This window comes from Haliotis rubra, unplaced genomic scaffold (genome assembly GCF_003918875.1).
Source record: "Haliotis rubra isolate DU_JTF1 unplaced genomic scaffold, ASM391887v1 Scf110, whole genome shotgun sequence".
NCBI classification, from domain to species: Eukaryota; Metazoa; Mollusca; class Gastropoda; order Lepetellida; family Haliotidae; genus Haliotis; species Haliotis rubra.
Genome location: NW_025765004.1, coordinates 2165262 through 2181324, shown reverse-complemented (window position 1 = coordinate 2181324; position 16063 = coordinate 2165262). Strand labels below are relative to the sequence as shown.

The window sequence follows — 16063 nt, the reverse complement described above, 5'->3', positions numbered from 1 at the left end:
GGATTGTTTTTAAATGAATCACCGGTACATTGGACCAAAACATCGATGTGTGCCCAGCTGATTGCTATTTCCGGCTTAGTTGAATAACAGGTAGCGTGACAGGAACAACAATTGAATTATCATGTCTTGTGATGTTTGATTGCAAGTTTCATGTACATACATCTATTTTTTATTTACAAAGTTTTTTCACCTCCAACAATACGATATAGTTTTGACTGGGCACAATACACGAAATAGCAGTTTTGTTATGTCCATGGAAAATACGATTTTACTTGGCCTTTGTTCCGCGTTATGTAATCGTTACTTATAACGCGGGTGTCTAATAACGCGGGGGGTCATCCATGGACCCCAAGACCCGCGTTATGGCGAGGGATGCCTGTATTTCATAAATATGTTGTTGAGAAAGCCTGACACAAGCTCATACTGAGAAAGTTTGCTTGGATTTGTGCTTGAAAAGACACAGGGTATGAACTTAGACCCTAACTGTTTTGAGCAGGAAACCTTGTGGGGGAAAGAGACATTTCAAATTATTGTTTTGGGTTCTTCAAAGAGTTATCTGAACATGTTCTACTTTTACAGTGCTAGTTTGATTCATTTTTTAGCATACATTCAAGTAAGGAGATACTCCAGTCTGCAAGCTCTAGGAAGAACATCAAACAATTGCCCACATCATTCTGAGGTGCCCAAAAACTTGATGAAACAAGGACATTTACTAACATCACACTGAAAGAAGTCTTCAACAACAACACATCATGAAAAGATAATTATTAAAGATGGAAGAGAGAGGATTCATGCAAGGGCCACAGCTGCCAGATGCATGTCACCACAACAATAACCAGTAACTTTTACAAATTCTGCTAGCTACAGGTTACTGATGTGCACAATCCAACAACAACAGTTTGTTTTGAAGGATGTTCCTTCTTTAATGACTACATCAACATAAGAACTGAAGTACACAATGACTATGACAATGTACAGATTACATTTCATACAGTTAAAACATCTTGGATCTCATTGACGAAACATTACATTCACCATGACATGAGATATCAATGATTTTCCAACATAAATGATAATGTAGTAATATCGATAATCGATTTTGACAATACATGCCACCTTTAAACTTCTCTATAGCCATGATAGTTACTTTACAATTTCTTCCTGCAGCTACAGATTTCATACCTTGGAAACATCAGCCCGATTCCTTGACAGCGAAGTATGAAACATTTGCAATAGCATACACACATTTGACATTTTGTCAACAGATTTCATGACTCGTAAAACTGTAAAACCAAAAGGCATTTCTTGACATATATGGATTCATCACATTGCTGGGATAACTAAAGATGACACAATGTCAGCATTAATTTTGTAGACAAAGTCAATGATAAACATGTTAAGCAATATTTTGAGATTTTTCCTCCAGGTAGATGCACAGCAATCACACTGTTTGCCAGCAGTGAAGCCTATTAACAATGCCATAAATACACCCTATCACTTCAAATGATTTTGAAATAACATGCCACTTCATTTATGTGCAATGTTTCACAGTATATACTAGTAAAATATGTATGTTGGTGAATCAGAGGTCACTCAAGTCTTCTGCATTAAGCCTTGTTCTCACAGTATATAAGGGAGGCTGCTTTTTCTGACACACTGAAATAGCACTTTCCTTTATCTTTTGTGTAAGTGAACTTTATAAATATATGAAGAGAAGGACACTGTGCTAATGGTAAATATTATGTAGAAATGACTGATGGATGTACAATTACAAACTGATGATGGAGGACTCCTCCTCCACGCTGCTGTGTAATGCTTCAAATGGGTCAGCGTGAGGCTGCCTGAAACATACAAACCAACAACAATTATCCTTTTTTTGGATGGCACTTGTTGGCTTTGCTACTACATGTATATATATAGAAAAGGGATCAGTAAATTAGAAATCAACATCCTAAACATTTATATATAGTTTCAGAACACATTCCAAGCTTTTCAATGTCCTTGTCATCAAAAACAACCTTGACTGAACAACATAGATACTGCTGCATAACATATCCAGCATGTTACCTAGTATAAGTTAAACTACAAAAAATGCATGAAATAAAACATTTTATTTTAAAAATGAAGACCTGGTACACAGATTTGGAACTGACTAGCTTTTTGGAAATTATTATTTCACTGAAAGCAATGAGACACATCACATAGTGTAAGAGCTGCTAACAGATCACAGCAGGCTAGCATCATGAAGTAATAAGTCATACAAAAATCTGTTATTCGTCAAGCGATATATTAGGATTCAAATATTAGGAAAATATAAATATAGAATATTAGTTTCACCATGTTCTTGCAATAGCTTAGAGAAAGACTCCAGTCAAAAGTATTAAAAACTCATCTCACAGACATACTATTCAAAATGGTACAAGTTATGACAACATAGTTAGGGCTCCATGCCTCCAGGCAAGGAGACCTATTGTAATCGTTCGGATTATTAGTGTTGTACAGATTAAAAATAGTATGCAGTAGAGAGGGTTCGGGTGATCCTGGCACAGTCAGGCTGGTAAGGCTCATCATCAGCTCAGGACCCTTGTCCCCTCTACATGGAGCCCATACTGCGAATGGGACTTCTCCCAGGAAACACTGCCTAGTCGAACCCACCAAGAACTTTCCGGAGAATATGTAGACTTCCCAACACTGCAGCCTTCTGCATTACCCAGAGTGTCAGAAGGGCTGTGCTCCCAGTGGAGAACCCGGGCACTCTCCTAATCAAATTTGTGTGGTTTTCAGATGATTTGAACAAGATATTCTTTGCCGGGTTCTGTGCCATTACTGGAGGAAGGCTGACTGGGCTGCAGAATTATTATTATTACTTATTCCGCCGATTTTGTACCAAACATTTGGCTCCAAATCACTTACAAAAAATCACCCAGATGCCCACGGAGGTGAAGATATTCCCCTTAAAAATCTCTAGGCTCTTGGCCCAATAGGAAAGGGCAGATAATTCAAAATTAATTCCAAAAGTTCAAAGTTTGACAGTAAATATCTCAAGAACTAATTGTTCCAACTAGTGGTGGTCCGATTAATTGAAATAATCGAAGATTGGTCGCAATGACTAAACAACCAAGCAATCGATCATGTTTTCTCATAATCAAACACAAAACAATTCTGGATTACTAGTTTGCTTTAACAATATTTTTCACAAGGTTGGTTTTGTCTGTTACATTTCATAAGCACTGCAAGCTAGTTCCAAGTCATGATTGAATTTATCTTAAAGACTCCAGGACATTTATGTTCCTAACATGCTAGTCATCCTTTAAAGATGTAAAATTTGCAAAACACTCCAAAGAACTACATGTTTTGTCTTTGTTTTTGGTGCATTAACAAACTAACCAGGAAACTTTGATAAATGATGCTAACCAATTTTGGCGATGATTTATCGGTTGTAATGAACCAATCATCAATTATGAGATTTTAACCAAATCCCAACACTAGTTCCAACACTTCCAAATCTCTTGTGCAGATGCATAATCAAATTCCCAACAAGTTTGCCTGGTGGGTCAAGTTGCTAAAATGTACCGTTTGGCAGCTATTTTTGTTTTCAGTGTTTGGCCATGTTCTTCAACATTTTTCTGAGTAGTTTGCCCCCAAAACGGATGATCAGCTGCAGAGCTTCTAAACTTTCCATATCTAATGTCCAATAACCATTGTGCAAATTGTGCACAGAAAGTGCCAGGATGTGCCTTCGATGGCCGCCATACTGAGTGCTACTTCCGGGCCAAAGTTCTCTTCAAAAACTTTCCAAGACTTCTTCACGATTCTTTGAAAAGCAAACTTACCAAGTGCAAACTGAAAATAACTTCTAAGGAAACAATTTCGGGTATGTGTATGATAGCGGAGTTCCTGGTGATTTCAGAACACTAATTGTTTTGACTGTAGACCCAAGAACAACTGAAATACAGCCTGTTAAAGAGGGAACTATTTCTTCTCCAGACCTATTTAAAAGACACATGACCCCGCGACCTTGGCTTTATTTCTGAGATCCGCTCTAGAGTCCAAAACGTGTTCTGTGTGTGCTTTCGACAATTTCTTGACCTCAAATACACTTGAAACATCTCTAATTTCAAACCAACCGTCCGACAAAACTTTGTGTATACATTTGAACTACCAATACCGAACACCCAACTCCCAAACACCCCAACCCCCCTAATTGCATCAATATAGCTCCAAAGACAGAGGGACAAGTAAAATTCGATTTTCCTTACTACAGTTGCTATCTTTATCGGTTCTCTACAGAGCACAATCAAAGTTAGCTGTATCGCAAACGTTTGCTGATCATTTTCTGTTCTGTGGTGCATGTTAAAAATTATCACTGTTTCGTACATATCTTTTCCATGATTGTTAGTGGTAATTGAGATAGCCGATGGAAGCGATAGTAAAATCTACCAACAGCCCCATTTTGCCCGCTTTACAATGCCGAAAGATAGTTAAACTGATTAAATAGTCATTGAAACAGAAGTAGTTGTTACTAGTTTTATCGGTCATTATTAAAACAATCAATTAACCAATATCAGTTCGAGTGTAGAAATGGATGAATATTTAGGTCTATTTTACACCAGTTAAACCACCGATGAATGGTGGGTGCCACAGTAGGGCAGGACACGTTCATCACTCATTTTCAGTTTATTACAACATCGATTTTCCCTTTACATCAAATGAGTGAGTGAGTGTGTAAGTTAATTTTATGCCGCACTCAGCAATATTTCAGCCATATGGCAGCAGTCAGTAAATAATCGGATCTGGACCAGACAATTCAGTGATCAACAGCATGACCATCAATTTGCGCAATATTGGGAATCAACATGCTGAATTCTTCAGTGTTGCTGTGACCTTGAAAATTTTGTGAAGGTTACCAAAATCGACTTGGCCCTGTGCCTTCCCTATATGAAGCTTGGTCCCAAATATGAAGAAAATCCAGTGAACGGTTCTTGAGATATCTCGCTCACAAAGGTAAAACATTAAAGTCCCATTGTGACCTTGAAATGAAGGTCAAGGTCACCTAACCTGACTGGGACCTTTCTTGTACCATGATGAACCTAGGTACCAAGTATGAAAAGAATCTAGTCAATGGTTCTTAAGATATTCCAATTTGTACGCACGTATACGGGACAGACCAACCCTAATACTATTTCCCCTGCTTCGCCTAAACGTGCGACGGGGGATAAAAATGTCCTGGCCCCGATTTCTTGAAACAAACTTAATTTCAAACTGAGTTAAAACAGCTGAATTTTTAACTCAACTGCATTTTTTAAATAAAAAAGCCCAAACAACTTAAGTAATCTATCCACCAAACTCAAATTGTCTACTATGTTTGAGTTTAATATCGATTTTAGTTCATTATGGGAAATGCATTTTTTCAAATTTGAGAAGAAACTCTAACTTAAGTCGAAACTCAGACTTAAGTTTCTTTCGAGAAATCAGGGCCTGAGCTCATTACCACAGTCAGTCCTACTTAGTGAGAACTTCCTTCATGACAATGATGCAGCCTTAGATTATTGGCGCCATTCCCTCATAATAGGCAACAGCACCTCAGATAAGCAATATATCAATTTCATTGCCACTTCAGATCAAGAAATTTGTGGATTATATCAATTTTTATGATAAAATTAATATTTTATACCATCTTCAGATCAAGAAATACCGCATTTGTGGACCAAATAAAATGTAATTTTAGCTATGATAAAAGTTAATATTTTATACTGTATCCTGACTCATGATTATTTGCTTTCTCATCCTCTCTTCGAACGGTCAAGTGGAAACTTGAATCCTTTCAATTCCCTTGAAGCGAACGTACAATCACTCACCCTTTATTACCTCCCCTGGTTTCCCTCCAAAACCTGGCACGTGACCTCCCATGCCTTGGTCCTCACTCACTCCGAAATATGCCCCACTCAGGTCTACAGGGAAACCCGTGTGGTGAGAGGGGACGGTTGGGAGGGCTTCATCTCATGAGTCCGGGTAAGTATAAAATATTAATTTTATCATAAAAATTACATATTTTTCCTTATCCTGACTCATGATTATTTGCTTTCTAAATCCGACGGATAGGTGGTGGGTCAGCCACCTACGGGATTCCCTGCATGATTGTATTCACGTCAGCGTTCACTCGATTTACCCCCTGGGAATTTTCTTCATCTGCGGCTAACTTCAATATTATCTTGATGTTAATTGGGGGACCACCTTCTTATACATTCGTATTAGAAGTAAACTTCTTAAGTTTTGTGGATTTAGTATACTAGACGTTGTTTTGTCTAGATATTCTGCAACGATCCAATATGTTTACAGTAAGAACATTACCGAAACTGGTATCGCAACCCATCTGTTAAGGCAAGAACATTACCATAACTGAGTCTATGTATCACTCATGCGCTGTTTTATCTAGTAAAACAGGGGAACATGGACTCTTAGCCGATGGCAATGGAACAGTTGCCTGGCGTCAACGAGTCTGAGTGACAAGGGTGAGATTCTTCATCGTCTGGCAGGCATAGTGAGTTGCTGCACTACGACTAGAGGTCCGAATTGATGTATACCAAATTCATCTTCCGTGGAGATGTCTCTCAGGTAGTGGTTAGCGAAGACAGTGTCTGACTTCCAAAAACAGCCTTCCATTATAGATGATATTGAGCAGTTTCCATGTAGGGCGAGTGTCGAGGCCAATGCTCTTACTTCATGAGGGTTAGATGCTCTTGGAGGTTCTAACCCTGCTGCTTTGTAGGCCCTTAAGATCACCGCTCTGATCCAAAAGGAGACCGTAGTACGGGAGACTTCTACCGTCGTAGCGAGTGATAGCGGGATAAATAGATGCTTGAACTTCCTCCTTCTCGTAGCAGATTTCTGCAAGTAGATTTTCAGCGTTCTGACCGGACATAGTGATAGATCTTGAGTGTCCTGTGGACCCAAGATAGTTGATAATGCTGGAACGTAAAATTGATGATCCGGTTGTCCCGGCAGCTGATTCTTGGCTATAAAGTCCCATCTAAGGCCTAGATGGACTGCTTCCCTTCTTCCTGTGTCGAATTTCGTACGTCTGAAGTCAAGGGCGTGTATCTCAGACATCCGAGCTGCAGTAGTCAAGGTGAGGAGGAATATCGTCTTTTGAGTTAATAACTCAAATGTCGTCTCTGTCAGGGGCTCATATACCTCACTTATGAAGTGCTGTAGTACTATATTGAGGTCCCAAGCTGGTGCCCTGAACTTCTGTTGTTGATTTTCTAACTTGAATGATCTCAGCAGGGCTATAAGTTCAGGCACTTTGGTCAATTTCACCCCTGTCTTTATGGTGATGACCGAACTGATCGCTGCAAGATAAGTAGACAATGTGGAACCCTTCAGATGTCTAGTGGACCTCAAATGACACAAGTAATCTGCTACTTGTGGATTAGTCGCTCTTCTGGCCGTGAACTTATGTTGAGCAGCATACTGTTCAAAACTTCTCCACTTGTCCTCATATAGATTACGTGTAGATCTAAGTAGAGCTAAGGTTACTGCCTTGGCTGCTCTAGTGGAATATCCTCGACCCTTCAAGCAGTATGTGATATGTTCCATACGTGTAGCTGGAACGCTTTTGGGTTGCCGTGTCGCTGCTTGGTGTGAGGATGGACGAGTAGATTCGGTCAGTCTGGGAGTCGTAGTACAGGTTTGCCGTGAAGATCTATGAGGTCTGGGAACCATAGTCTTGCTGGCCAGTAAGGCGCTACCAAGGTCAGTTGTAGGACCCTCGTCAGGTTGATCTTGCGAAGTACTTGTGGTAACAGGATCGGTGGAGGGAAGGCGTAAGCCTTCATCCCTTCCCATGATATGGCTAAGGCGTCGACAGCCCATGCCAGCGGGTCTGGCACTGGCGAGACAAATGTTGTCACCTGATTGTTGAAGCGAGTCGCAACCAGGTCTATGTGAGGACAGCCTAGTTGGGCTGTTATCCACTGGAACACCTCCGGATGTAACTTCCACTCTGTGGGAGATGGCCGTACTGGTCTGGATGGAGCGTCTGCTAAGATGTTCTTTGCCCCTGGGATGTGGCAGGCCCTCATCTTCAGGTTGATTTTGTCTGCGATGTCGAATAGCTGGAACGTCAGTTGAAGCAGCGGCGCTGATCTTGTGGGCCCTTGCAGATTTATGTAAAAGGCCACCGTGGAGTTGTCTGTGTGTATCATCAGTACCTGATTCTTTAATTGCGCCGCCCAATGTAGTACTGCTTCTATTACTGCTTTCAGTTCCAGCTGATTGATGTGCAGACCCTTCTCTGTTTGTGACCACCGCCCTGCCATAACTTCGTCGTTGAGATGTGCCCCCCAACCTTGGAGGGAAGCATCCACGTAGAGATGTCTGTTGTAATTTGGCTCTCTCAAATAGGTTCCACCGCAAACATTCGACTTTATTGTCCACCAAAGCAAGGCTTGCTTTAGATGTTGTGGGATGGCAAACTTCTGGACATCGTCTAGATGCGCTATCAGGAACCGTTGTAGCGGACGAAGTTGTAATCTTCCTCTGCGGGTGAGAGCCTGTGCCGATGTCAATAGACCCAAGATTCGCTGCCACGTTCTCAAGTCTAGTGGATTGTTGAGAGCATCTGGTATGCACGACTGGATGCTCTGCCATCGGTCGTCTGGCACCAGAATGTGATTTTCTGACGTCAGGAATCTGATGCCTAAGAATTGTAGATCTTGGGGCGGCTCCAACTCCGACTTTTGATGATTCACCAGCCAGCCCAACTGTGTCAATAGGTTGATCGTAAACTGCAGTTGTAGTTTGAGTTGATCTGCATCTTGATGTGCCTGGATGCCGTCGTCTAGGTAGAAGGCACTTCGTACGCCCCTCTGATGGAGATAAACGACAATCGGTTTGGTTATTCGCGTAAATAACCATGGGGCCAACGAAATTCCAAACGGCAGTACCTTCCATTGGTAATGACGACCTTCGAACAGGAATCTCTAGTATTTCCGTGATTCTGGATGTATTGGTATATGCAGATAGGCATCTTGCAGATCTATGCTGGCCATGAAGTCGTTTGGTCAGATAAGATGTCTCAGCTGAGGCAGAAGTAACATCTTGAACTTCTCTGGTTTCAACAGGTAATGCTTGTTGAAGCTCTTCATATTGAAGATTAGACGGAACTTCTCTTGGGAGTTCTTCTTTGGTACCAGGAAAATGGGAGAATAATACCCGGGCGTCAGTCCGCGTTGATCGACTACCTCTACTGCATCTTTTACCACCAACATCTCGATAGCTTCGGTGAGCTTGTCTCGCTGTAGTTGCAGGTACTTGAAGACCCACGGTTGATCTGTCAACGGTGGTGTCGACTGCAACTGGATGCTGTAGCCCTCTCGTAAGACTTCTGCGATGTAATCATCCTGTAGTATTCTCCAATTTTCCCAGTATAGTCCCAGACGTCCATCCACGGATGACGGTTGTAGCGGAACGGCTGGGGCGGGACCTGTCGCTCCGAACCTTCTCTTCAGTAACGGGATCTTCTGCCACTGCTGGAGATCCTGCCTGACCTGAGTAACTTCTGACGTTACTGGGACGACGAAAAGATCCCATGTTGCCTCCACGTGAAGTCGCAAACTTCTTCTCTTTGGCTCTCTGAATACCAGAGAAACGGGATCTTAGTTGACTACGCTGAGTTGATTGACGCACCATGGTGTTCATCAGCTGTACGGACTTGATCAACATCAAGTCTTTGGAGTCTTGAGATACTTCATGTGAAAACTGCCGGATGCCGCCGTCAAACAGGGTAGGCACTGCCAAAGGCTTCCTTAGTAAAGGTTTGGTGTAGACATCTGGCCACGTACTGGAACTCAGCAACCCTTGTCGACGTAAAACGGTGATGCCCGCCGATGTAGAAGCCAAGTGATCAGAGATAAATTCATGATCTTTGCGCTGGACCACTAAGGTAGACTTGATCATCTTTTCTTCTTCCGTCTTAGGATTCTTGAAAGCGTACATCAATGCTTCGTTGATGGCTCTAGATCTTGCTAACCCGTAGAAGGCTCTACGGGTTGTCGTATCAAGTTGCGCCATTCTCTTATCTTCCACCTTGTAACTGCGAGACTTCGAGTCAGTGACCAGATATAAATCTTCGTCAACTTCTGGCGCCTTGTCGAACTGACTCCTATTGTGATGTCGGAATCGTTTAGGGTTAAACTGCGGAGTATGTTGCCCCTGTGTCTTCGAGGCCTTCTCGAAGGCTGCTTTCAGGTTGTCTGAAACCTGCGCAATGGGCTTCATTGGCGGGATAGTAATTGATTCGTAGTCATCATCCTTCATACAGTTCATCTCCGCTGGATTAGCGTCTCTAGCCGGGGACGATAACGGGAGACCATCAGCCACCCACGCCAGTACCTCAGCTTCAGTGAAGATGGCATCATCTTCTTCAGTATGCTGTACTACATCTGCCAGGCCTTGATGTGACATGTCTACGTTGACTGCTGACGACGTAGTAAATGACCGGTCTGCCATCATCTCTTCTACTGCAACGCTGCTCTCAAGAGCCGTCTGCTTCTTCTCCCGGTCTAGCCTCATCTCCATGGCCTGCATCACCCTACAGGTGATTGTATCAGCAAAGTCTTCAGCGTTGACCACCGGATGCTGCTGCGGGATTACTGCAACTGTCTCGCCTGTCGGCCTCGTAGACGGGTTAGCGTTCACAAACACTAACGGGTTCCCGCCTGACTTTTGCTGTCTCTGGTTCTGCAACGGCTTCAATAGATTGCTTGCGTGAAAGTGAGTAACTTTCGATAGTCTATCTGCATCACTGCTCTCGGTAGACTGCAATGATGACATCGGCGATGTCATGCTTCTAATCTGCGCTGACAGTATCTCAGGACTGGAAGATCTCTGCGACGCTGAAAGGAAAATCTCCGGCTGCAACACTGGAGGACTGCCGAAGCTGGAACCATCTGCTTCAGCGCCAGGCACATCAATATCTGTTGATAGACGCTGCATAGACGTACGTAGCGCCAATTTACCAGATTGGGACGATCTAGATGAGCGCCTGGATGATGATGACTGCTTCCCTGAAGCAGTCGTCTTGCTCTTCTTATGTTGTGATGCCTTCTCTGCCGGAGGGGACTTCCTTTTACTTACAGTGTGTGGAGATACCTTCTCCCGTACGGGTGACGTCGCAGACTTAGGCTGGGTTGACATCATATATCAGCACAGCTCAAGCCGTAGTCACAGCAACTCACAATTCTCACGACTGTATCACCTTCTCACGCAGTCTGGTTAACTGTACCAACAGGTTGTGAAATATTAGAATCAAATTCGCAATCACATGTTAAAACATTTACAAGTAAATTTTCACAATTCAATTAATATATAAGGTCATAAATTCAATATATACACATATGATTATACAGAATAATCAACATCAAGACATATTCAACTCATAAACCAGACAAGAAGAACACCAGAGTGTAATTCAAGCGTAGAGACGTGCTGAATCACTGTTTACACTTGCAAACTGTAAGCAAACAGATGTCTGAAAACGGAGTAAAACGTGAATTAATTTGACATGAAATGTACAAATTTTGTTAATAATATGATGAATAATATATTACTAAACACATTCACGGCAGAATGTGTGTTATAATTCCAAAACTTTTTAAGTTATACGCCGCGAAAGGACCCTGAAGTGACCGCCCAACCGTCTGCTAGGGCGATAGAGGAGAGAGTGAGGACCAAGGCATGGGAGGTCGTGCCAGGTTTTAGCGGGAAACCAGGGGAGGTAATAAAGGGTGAGTGATTGTACGTTCGCTTCAAGGGAATTGAAAGGATTCAAGTTTCCACTTGACTGTTCCGAAGAGAGAGGATGAGAAAGCAAATAATCAGGAGTCAGGATAAGGAAAAATATCAATAGATCAGATTTATATCCCCACTTTTAATGGCAAGACTGCCTGAGGCAAAAGATGATTCCTTCGTTATCATTTAACCAATTGCCCCCCCCCTCACTGCTCATTCTGAAGTAGCAGGTGGTAGGACCCTCTCAAAAGCGCTTAAGAATCCATCCCTACAATAGCAAATTTAGTTACACTGACAGCCACTCTATCTTTGAAATTGACTGACCAACCTTTCATAAATACAGTTAACACTGACAATCAGAAAACAGACAATGACATTAGGGATTATGATTACGCAGTGCCATTTAGAAAGTGGTCAAATACAACATATGTTGGATTTGGGATTACACTTTCTTAGTAAAGTACAAATTCTGGTTCTTTTTGGGGCTGAGTCTCATCCGGGATTTGAACCCACACCCTCAGAGTCAGGCACCAAATAGCCAGCACACAAAGTTAGCTGAGTGGGTTATGTTGCACTAGGGATTATGTCAAAATTGCTCAAGATTTAGGATTTCACTTGACCAAGACACAACTGATGCCAGACCAACAACAAAGACTTCTTAGATTTTTAGGACAAAACAGAGACATGTTTTAAAACAAGCCTTGCAGATTTAGGAAAAACTTACATGCACAAACATGTCATTGACACTGGCGACCATCCCCCCTGTTAAGTGTAGGCCTTATTGTCAATCTCTTCATCTCCAAAATGTGTGAAGCCCATTTCTGGTGTCCCCTGCTGTGATATTGCTGTAATATTGCTACAAGCGGCGTAAAACTCAATACAAAGTGTGATTGTGATTTTGAATGTTTTATTCTTTTAAGAATTAAAGCAATATGACTAGGAAAGTATTGGTCGATATGTTTTCAAATTTGTCTAAAGGAGAGGTGCAGTGCAATTCTGGGTTCCAATTTTCTGGTTACAAGAGTTATATCAATTAACATTGCAGAAATTAAAAAAACCCATGGGAATTTTTGTTCAACAATAACTTGAACATAATTAAATGGATTGTTTTCAGATTTGGGCATCCCCTTTCCACAGCTATAGTAGAGGTACATTGCAAAGTTTTATTATGATATTTATTATTTATCAAGAACTATCACACGTTAAAGTTTTGAACTGGGGAAAACTTTCTACAGCAAATTTGTTAACTGATTTTTAAACAAAATTTAATGGATTGTTTACAGAGTAAGTAATGACTTCTTTGTTTATAGCAAAGGTGCTTTGCAAAGTTTGATATAGACATTGTCAATTTTTAAACTTATCCTATCTCATGACTTGCACCCCTCTTACACTGAGTGGAACAACTGAAAACTTCCATAGGCCTCCTTGTCCATTCATCTGTGTACTCCATAATTCTTGAAAGAATAAAACAATCAAAATCACAACCACAATTTGTATTGCACCTCTCCTTCAGCCGAAGGAGGTGACCTCCACATTGGAGAACAATACAACTAACAGTTCTCCAGGTATTGGTTGAACAAAGATGTCTTTGGACAGAAGCAATGGTATAACTATTTACCTCCTACCTAATCAAAAAAATATATTTTCTTCAACTGAAGTACATCCTCCTACCAAGACAAAGCAAACGAAAATGTGTATCTGGGGAGGTCATGTGATCAGGTCACACCGGATTCAAGTGGCGTTCAACCCATTGTTTATGGTTTAAGATCACAATTGTGATTACTGTTTGTTTTTTGTAGCTGGAAACTCTGTTTGGATTTTTTCCTCACCAGGTTATGAAATACTTAATGTAACAAAGAATCAGTTCCAAAACAGCTATTTATAACCAGTAATTTTTATACAAAAAATAATATAGATCATAGGCAGATCCAGGAATTTTCAAAGGGGTGTGTGGGTTGTGTGTGGGTGGTCGAACACACGCACGCATGCACACACACACACCTGGATCCGCCAGTGAAGATTTGGTATCGTCTGTGAGTGGATTCAACATGCACATTATGGGTTTCCGTGACCTTGTTTTGACTAACCTCATCAATTGTCTCAAAAAGCATATACTTGCCTCTGTACACATGAGTCTGTACACTTTTCTTTTTAAATTATAGGAATAAGGGAGCTCAGAGTGTTGGATGCGTGTTTCCCTTTATAACAACATATATTATATTTTCTTTAATTCACTAGAGTTTAGTGTCTGAGCAGAAAACATCCATATCAATGTTCAGTGGTCATCTTTGGTTTTTCAATGGTTCACTACATATCCAGGTGAGATACAATGCTTAGTAAGTATTGTTTTCAGTATAAGTGACACTGGCACCAATTTCAACTGTCTCAAAAGCACTGTACAGTTTTAAAGGGTTTACAACCTAGTCAAACAAGATCACAATACCAGGCACTCACCAATGCTTAGTAATTATGAACAACAACATACCCGAAAACTCGAAGTATTCTTTGACGCCTCTGATAATTCTTCCAAAAGTAATAAGCAGCAGCCACTAAGATAACAGCCCCACAAATGCCGAAGATGACCCCCAGTGATATGTCAACAGTTGACATCTGTGTCAGTCCTTTCTCTTCGAGGACTATAGGGGTGCTGTACACTTCCCTGTCGGACTCTGCCACCTCAACAAACATAGACTGATTCATGTCTAGCTAAAGACACAAAGACCCTGTAACAAAACATTGTGGATTTACTTAACTAGCAGCTACAAGATTCAACTGTTACTCAAGTTTGTTTAAAAAGGTGATAATTTTAACAAGAAAAGTATCGACATTAAATTAAACACTAAAAATGATTGTGTACATCACTATGATTATTAAAATGACTTCAGTCATCAGAAAGCTATCTTGTGAGAGTACTGTAATACCTGGTTCGGTTGTTATGATGGAATGGAGTTGTTGGTCAACTAAAATGTATGTTGGAAACAGAAATGCAGATCCTTTCCAACCTGGGACAAGAATATAGTATGACAGGCTACATCTGCTGAAGTTGTGATATCCTGGTACTGTTTCTATCAGTTGCAAGCAGGTTCCTGTGATGCAGTATTCACAAGCTGGCAGTTGTTTGGATAATACCAAGCCACTATCATTCTCCTCTGCAAAACAAAATACCTTCAGAATCCTTAGGAGGAACTGGAAAAGGGCCAACCATCAGAGTCCCAGAAACTTGATTCACCACTTCCCCCAAGGAAATGGATTCACCATCCCTGCGATGTTTAATGTTATCTCCTGTAAAATATATGCTAGAGCGTATATGCAATGAAACACATAAAACAATACGTGCGACAAATAAATATAAATCTCTTATAATGAAATTTCCAATAAAATATTGTTTCAAAGCATCAAACTACCTTTTTCCAATTCCATTTGGTGAAAATAATAGAATTCTGTATACACTTTCTGCAAACAGTTGTTCGTAGAGAAAAATCCACTGTGATCTTTTACACTGGCAATAACTAATGTAATAAAGAGTCAAACTTGGCTCGTGAGCAATGATATTTCAACGGTAAATTTGACTGCAGAGAGATAAGTGGGCCTTAAAAGTATTATGAATCATTCACAATTCCGGTCCATAATAGATGTATAAGTACACAATAACCTAAAATACTGACTCGACACAAATCTTTTAATATCTCAGTTGTACCCGAAGCGCCTCATCTGACAGCCTCACACACCTGTTCTCGCGCCATCTTTGTTTACAGCGCACAGGCATTGACTTGAGAATCGCGCATTCAAAGTACAACGCTAGTCAAATTGGCTGACTGGTTTTCCAGTCCATGGCCCAGGGTATTCTGCTTTCCGGCTCCCGCACGCTGAAGCTTGGAGCCAGTTATACTAACAACGAGTCTCTGAAATGAACACATTTTACAGAAAAAAACAGTACATAATAATAAAAATAAACATAATGAAAAGGATCCCTGAGACTTACTTTATTTTGTTTTATATGTACCATGCCACAATGCATACCTCATAAATACATGCAGAGACCATATAATTATATTATATGGTCTCTGATACATGGAAGACCCACTAATGCCCAAAAAGACAGAGAGATTATGTACATGTACATATATAATAAATATATCCTTACGATATAACATCCTATTTTAGTTAAAAATTGCATGTCGCCAGCGACGGTGTATAAATTTATTGCATCAAAAATAACACTAGTGATAGTGCATGTTATCTGTGATCTGAAAGCTGGTTTGTATGTATA

The 16063-nt window shown here is 40.9% G+C and overlaps 1 long non-coding RNA gene across 1 annotated transcript; it reads right to left on the bottom strand.

The window, feature by feature from the left end:
* Nucleotides 1–898: 898 nt before the first annotated feature.
* On the bottom strand, nucleotides 899–15568 carry LOC124286400. The gene is made up of 4 exons (XR_006901029.1): nucleotides 15459–15568; nucleotides 14715–15075; nucleotides 14279–14516; nucleotides 899–1841 (listed from the first exon to the last, which is right to left on the bottom strand). It is a non-coding gene; the product is annotated as an uncharacterized LOC124286400 (long non-coding RNA).
* Between the last annotated feature and the right edge of the window lie 495 nt (nucleotides 15569–16063).